Below are 7,046 nucleotides of genomic sequence, written 5' to 3'. Positions count from 1 at the left end.
CCCGAGCCTTGGCTGGGGAGAAGCATCACTGGGCTTGCTCTGCCTGGTGCATTGGGAACCCTTTCCTGTTGGCTGGGCACGGTGGGAGGGTTGGGGAACAGCAGTGGCGGACACAATTAGTGCCGGTGTTACCAAGGGTCAGGCACACAGGTACCCTGAAAGGGCTGGTGGTTGCTGACTGAGGTGGGCTTAAGGCTGATGGTTCCCATGCTGCAACAGGACCCAGGCAGCCTGTCCACACAGCCAGCACGCCTGAACTGGAGCCTGGGGCATCGCAGCTCAGGCACAGTGTCAGTTTAATCACACCCAAGTAGAAGAAACTGTGGTTTCATGTGGCAGTGCTGCAGCTTGTCCCTGAGAGCCTTGGCTTTATAAGACTCTTAGAAATAAAAGCTGGCTCTTAGGCCCCACGAGACGCCAGCCTCACATTCAGGGGGGAGGATGAGGATGGTTTGCCAGCAGCAAGTGTTGAGACTTTATTTGGGAAAGGGCTGGGAAGACATTGCTCATCACTGTGAAGCCAAGTGCAGCTCCACCCCACCAGTCCCTAGCAGACAGCTTTTGTTTAACACAGCCAAAGCTCACTGATATTATGCTGCTGCTGCACTAAGCAAGATCAGAGGGTTAGATCAGATCTCAATGCTGCTAGAGACATTATGGAGCAGTGCTGAGATGGAGCAGGCCTCTTCTAGATGATTCTTTGGTGGAGAGGAAGCAATAGAAATGTTGGCTCTGTGTTGTTTTGGAAGGTGTGCTGGCATGCCTGTAGCAGGAGGGCTGTACACCATCATTTTCATATAGGCTGTACACCATCATAATCCTTCCCAGCCTAGACAGTCCCTAGCCCAAAATGTGCCTGCAAGGGTGGAGGTACCTGGAAGTAAGCCCAGCTCGGGTTGGTCTCCGTGGGCCCTCTGCCGGGCAGCATCAGCTGTGAGGCACTCACAGAGTCAGAGCCAGGGAGATTATCTGAACTGAGCACAGCCCCTTTTGGAGCTAAAATTCATTTCTCCTAACGTAGTGCCCTTCTCCCTGCCAAGAAAACGAGCTGGAGCATTACACAGCCCTCGCAGAGAGCCACGCTCAGAAACCCCTCCTGGGGCTGGGGACTTGCTATGGGCACGGCTACAACCCCTGTGCCTGTGGGACCCACTGTCCCCACCTGGTACATACAGCTAAGGAGACAAGAGATTTTACTGTGTTTTATTTAGTAAAATGTTAAAATAAATAAATACAAATTGATCAGATGCTCTGTACCCCCTCCCCCCAACTTTAATTTGCTAAAATCTAAACACATTTGTACCAAAACTGAAACCACAAGGAACTTGAAGGCAGCAGATACTGCAGATCACTATGAGCATCAGGCTAAAAAAAATAGAGATATTTAAAAAACCCAAACCAGTTCACAAGTGGGTGTTCTCATGGTGTGATCCTGTGACAACAGAGCAGTACCAGTCAGAAAGGGCATTTTACACCAGGGCCTGCAAGGATGGGAGATTGATGGCAAATGGGGTAGCACAGGTGCCACTGGCTCATGGAGGACAGAGCCTGTGGCTTTGCCATTAGAAACCCAGCTGGGAGAGAAGCTGCCATCGTCCCACGCAGCACCAGGCCCATGGCTGCGGGGACAGCACTACCAGAACTGGGGGCTGGTCACCAAAATCCCCTGGAGAAATCAGACAGACTGGGGGAGGGACCGCATTCGGACACAGAGCCCTTCAGGGTCAGCTCCTGCTCTGGGCCCATGCCAGGACTCCAGCTTTACAGCTCAGTCTTGGTGAAACACCAGGGTGGGCATGAAGGAATGGGACAAAGCATGGCACACAGGTGGGGTGGTGGCATCAATAGATCCATGGAGATGGTGCCGCTGTGATCGCAGGAACATGAAGCAATGATTGAAGCCTGAGTATTTTCTCCTAAACAAGCAGAGCTGCTTTCACAACCCTCCTGCCCTCAGCTGCAGACATGGTGGGTGTTTGCAGAGTAGAGCCCGTCAGCTCCCTAAAGAAAACTCGGCATGGGCAGCCACCCCAGTGCCATACCAGACCTTGCAGGTGGCAGCAGCTCACCACCACCTCTCTGTGTTCACTGCTGTTGACACAGCAAAGTTGTTTCCTTCCTCCATAGGAGCCCGAACAGGTCGACACTAGCAGTCTCCCCTGCTCCCCGCTGTTACCTTGCTTAATCTTTGCCTAATGGAGCTTGCAACACATGCTTTGCTTCTGTGGGGCTGTGAGAGGGAGCCGAGACACCTCTGACAGTGTAAGATGGCACTTGGAGGGGACCCTGCACCTGTGATTGGAGTGAAGCAACTTGTGGGACATGACTGCTGCTGGCTCTGTTTGCATGGGGCAGCCAGGAAGCTGCCTGAGTCTCAGAGGCTTATGCAGAAGCAAAAACCTTCCTCAAGGAGGGTCTTGGCTGCCTGTCACAAATGACATCAGGAGCGACTCAGAGACAACACCTTTTGGAAGGGACAGCTGACAGGTAAGACACTGCCTGCCTCTAGAGTCAATCACTGTTTTGATGTCAGTGATAATTTAAGTAAAGAAACGTAAGGGACTATGATTAGAAATTACACATTAGCCCAGAACAAGCAGAAACGTGCAGCCTCCTGCCGCACCCAGCACGGAGCTTCTTTCAGCAGTGCCTACCCCAGTGCCTGCAGCCATGGAAATCTGCTCTTCCAGACTCGGAACTGCCAGTACCTGCCTTACAGAGTGGAATGTGAGGCACAGAGCAATCTCCTTCCCTCCCCCTGCAGTTCTGGCATGCCCCACCTGAGAGGCCAACACCTGGATAACAAGCCAGGGGAACCCCTGCCCTTGCACGTGCACAGCACGTACTCAGTGCTGCTGCAGTATCAAACCTCAGGGCTGGGCATCCAAAATCAAGGGCTGCCACAGAACACAGCCCCAGCAGCTGCCCTGTGACACTGCCTCCCTTCCCCACCTGAGCTGTTCCCCCAAGGCTCACTGAGTTCTGGTTGCTCACAAAGAGAAGTGTTTTCTCGAAGCTCAAAGGCAACAATACTTCATCTGTTTTCCAACAAAACACATGTAAGAAGGTTGGTGACAAAAGGGCAGGAGTTCGTTGAGGTTTACTTTTGCCAGTGTAAATTTAGGAAAAAGAAAAAAGATGCAAAAGGTGGTGCTGAGCTGATCACTACTGCTCACTGCTGCTGCTGCCTTTCTGTGCCAGCTCGCCACCCAGGACAGACAGAGCCATGCTCACAAGGCTTTTGAGTTCCCCAGGCATTCCTGATAGCAAGCAAGCCCTTAAGTACTCCTTCCTTTCTAGACCTAGGGACTGGGCTGAGTTTCTCCACCTGAAGCCTTTTGAACCTGCTTGGATACTAGAGAGTGAAGAAGAACAGGCACAGAGCTGACCCCTGGTTACACTGGAGAGCTGGGACAGCTTCTTTCCCAGGAGGGTGCCCCATGGTCTGGCTGCTGAATGTAGCCTAGAGGCAGGCCCTCAGCTCCTCACAGGTTACCTTAAACTTAACACATGCTCCTGTTTAGCTGCACTGGTGAAATGGCCCTTTCTAAACGTGTCCCTAAAGAAACTAGATCCTGAGAAAACAGGGAGGCATTGCTTACACAGAGGGATTTTAGCACAGAACTGCCAGATGTGACAGCCCAGAGAGCAGGAATCTTGCACAGACACTCCAGGAGGTGGCTGAGAAGTACTTGAATCACACATCCTAGTCCACATTGTCTCCTTCACTCACACAGAACCCAGGACCTCTGGGAGCTGATGCTGGTTTCAGGTAGGCCAATGGTAACACTTGAACTAGGAAGGTGCAACCACACCAGCAGAGCTGAACCTTTAGCTAGTTTTGGGAATGTTTCTAGCCAAGAAAATGTTTAATTAATATGGTCCAGATGAGAGTAGGCTCTGGCTCCCCCAAGGTCTGCTTGATCTGCCTTATGCCCGTGTTGTAGCTTAGAAGTCAAACAAGGCTCTCGTCAGGATGGGATCACTCAGCAGCAGAAGCAGAGCTGGGGATGAATTAGTGCCTACTTCCTCTTCCATCTGCACCCAAGCAGCTCTTTTCTCCCACCACACCTGCTCCTTTTGGAATGCAGACCAACCCTTGTCAGAAATCGAGGTAGGATAGAGTGGCTTTGTTCTACTCTTTCCACTGAACCTGCAAGCCCTGTAACTGCAGGAATACCTATCTACTCAGAAGGGAGCCCTATTTCACTCCTGGATTTTTCCTACCCTCACTTTCCCTCCTCATGTCTTTCCATATCTTTTTCCTCTCTGTTCTGCTTTACCCCATGTAACCTTTGTTTCCTTTGCTGCTCCTGCTTTTTCTCTTCCTTTCCATCTCCAGCCCTGTACCACTTCTCAAAAGAAGCTTCTGTCCTTTAATTTGTCCCTCACATCACCCACCTCTGGCCCAGGGAAATGGGAAGCCCTGGCCTGGCTATTCTCATGAGATACACTCCAGGGACTTGCACAGCACAGTGATTTCCACAGCATCCGTGCTCTTGGCAAGCCTCTTTTCCGTTCACTACTCAGATATTTTAGTAATACTGACAGGGATACAAACTCTCACACAGGTAAGCTCTTGGTTTTCTGAAACAATTAAATTAACCTCTGGGAGAGGTGTTTGTCTTTTCATGGGTCTGTAATTACCAAGCTTACCAGTGCATGGTATAAATAATTTTCTTTATTGGTAAGTTGATCAACTATGTGCTCAGCCTATACAAGACACAATGATGCAGAAAGTTCTTGTCCCAGATAAGAAAGAAACAGGAGGGAAAAGGGAGCTAAGGGTAAAGGATAGAGAGACTCATATTTTTCAAGTATTACATTCCATTCTGTAGGAGGTACAAACAGGACTGAGGCTTAAAGAAGGATCTGAGTAAGACAGCAATAACCTGGAGACAAGACATCTGCAGCTCTCACTTTTCCTGATCCCATCTGATTTTTGGGTCATTCCCCAGTCCAGGTCTGACCAGTGAAAACAAGGATCCAACAGCATGTCACTGCAAGGTTTGATCACACGCCCTCAGAGACCAGCACCTAGCTGGCTGCTGCAGGGTTCTTTGGACCTTTTGACTTCTGAATGCCAGAAACTACAGAATGCATCGTGCTTGGGAATGGCCTTTGCTGAGGTAGTTTGTTGGCCAGGCAAACCAAAGTGCCAAATGAATTAGCTGCACAACAAAACATCTTCCTCTTTCTCCAGGTTCCTGACTCCTACATACTTGTCAGAAAACTCTTTGCAGTAATCCAGCAAAGTTGAACTTGCCTTGGATCTCCAGAATTCCAAGGGAGGACAACAGGAGGTGAAGAAAGGTCGAAACAATTCTAAAAAGACACAACGAACTCTGCCCAAAGGAGGGTGGTCCACAAGGAAGTATAATACCAGTATTTTGGTGGTTATCTGAGCAGCTCACTGGGAGACGCCCTCAGTAAAGGAGTGAATTTGGTTTAACATCTTAATATGTTATTTAAAAAACACATTTCATTAAAAGCATGTATTCATCATTAGTGCTTCAGAAGCAAAGAGGGCAGGGTGCAACCCAGCTGAGGAAAAGAAGAGAGAGAAACATGTGCACTGCAAATTCACAAATGTTTTTTGCTGTATCCACATGGGAAAGAAATTTCAGAGTTTATTCCCTGTATTGTGGGCTGCCACAGCTTGGTGAGGCTAAGAAGGAGATTTCACTCCAGATTCTCCTGAATGCTGACCATGCTGCTTTTCAGGGCTGTCTCTGCAACAGTACAGGGAAGATGATTTGAAGCCAAGGAGGTCAGAACTAGGTTTCACATTTCTAGACATTTGGAATACAGATTTACTTTCTTAAGCCTAGTAAGATAAAGTGCAATATTCTTTTTCTGCCAACAATAAAACCAATAGATCTGCCCATAAAATTACCACCTCTTTAATTTCCAGACTTTTAATTCATATTCCCACTGACAGAAACTTGCTTGCAACATAGAACAAAGCCCTGTTTTGCTCATGCAAAACATTAGTTCCTCCTACCAACATGGTAACTCCTGGCTAATGATGTCTGGGAAGAATCAGCCACGCTACTCACCCTACCTTCCAATCATCCCTAGAAGTTGCTTTCTCTACGTTTTGTACAGCACTAAACCCACTGCTGGTTCTAAAGACAATGGGAACACCAATGATGATACTAATTCTTGTAGCCAGGTCACATTCCCACTCTGACCACAGCACAGCTTTCCAGCTGTTTAAGGAACAGATTGCAAGGAGAAGGGGAAAAGCAACTTCTGCAACACTTGCTCTGTTTCTGAGCAAAGGAGCAGGGTGACTTCTTAAAGCCCTTAGCGCTGGGCTGAGAGCCAGGACCATCTCTGATATGAGATTCCTTTGTGGTCTCATCTCTTCCCTTATAACAGAGATGTAAAAGCCACTTGTTTCCCACCAATGACATAAGAATTAGTTAATATCTTGATGATGGTTTAGAAATACAAAACCACAGCTATTATGACAGCTTCCCAAAGAGCAGAAGTTTTAGTACAAACTCATTCTATCTCAAATATTACATGAGAAAAAAACCCCAAACCAATACAAACCCAAAAGACAAGCTTGAGCTTTAAGCTGTCAGAGTGTTTAAATTCGTCCTTGATTGGAACCGCTTGTTGGAATCCTGGCTTCTGCCTCTCAGCACCTCTTACAGCAGCTAGGAAAAAAACCCCATTTTCCTCCATCTTTAGTGAACACCAATTCCCCTTCCACCCTAATGTTGGTAATTGGGCAAAGATAACCCCAATTTACTGTGTCTACACAGCAGCATCATTGCCAGTGTCAATGCAGCCCTGGGAATGCTCCTTGCCTATCAGCTGATACTGTTGCAGAGACAGGAAAAAAAGCATCCAAACAGGATCAATGAGAGAGAATGAAAACTACCTAAGCAGCATCAAAATGTCTAAGATCATTTTTCTGCCAAGTAATGATTAACTAAAGGCATCCTTTTACAGGCTGGAACACAAATGCTGTAACAAAAGGGATATAAAATTCTGTACTTATTTACTTGGATTCTAAGGACAAGCAGATGCCT

The sequence above is a fragment of the Coloeus monedula genome, assembly GCF_965178545.1.
Source record: "Coloeus monedula genome assembly, chromosome: 6".
Taxonomy (NCBI): domain Eukaryota; kingdom Metazoa; phylum Chordata; class Aves; order Passeriformes; family Corvidae; genus Coloeus; species Coloeus monedula.
This window is presented reverse-complemented; position numbering follows the sequence as displayed.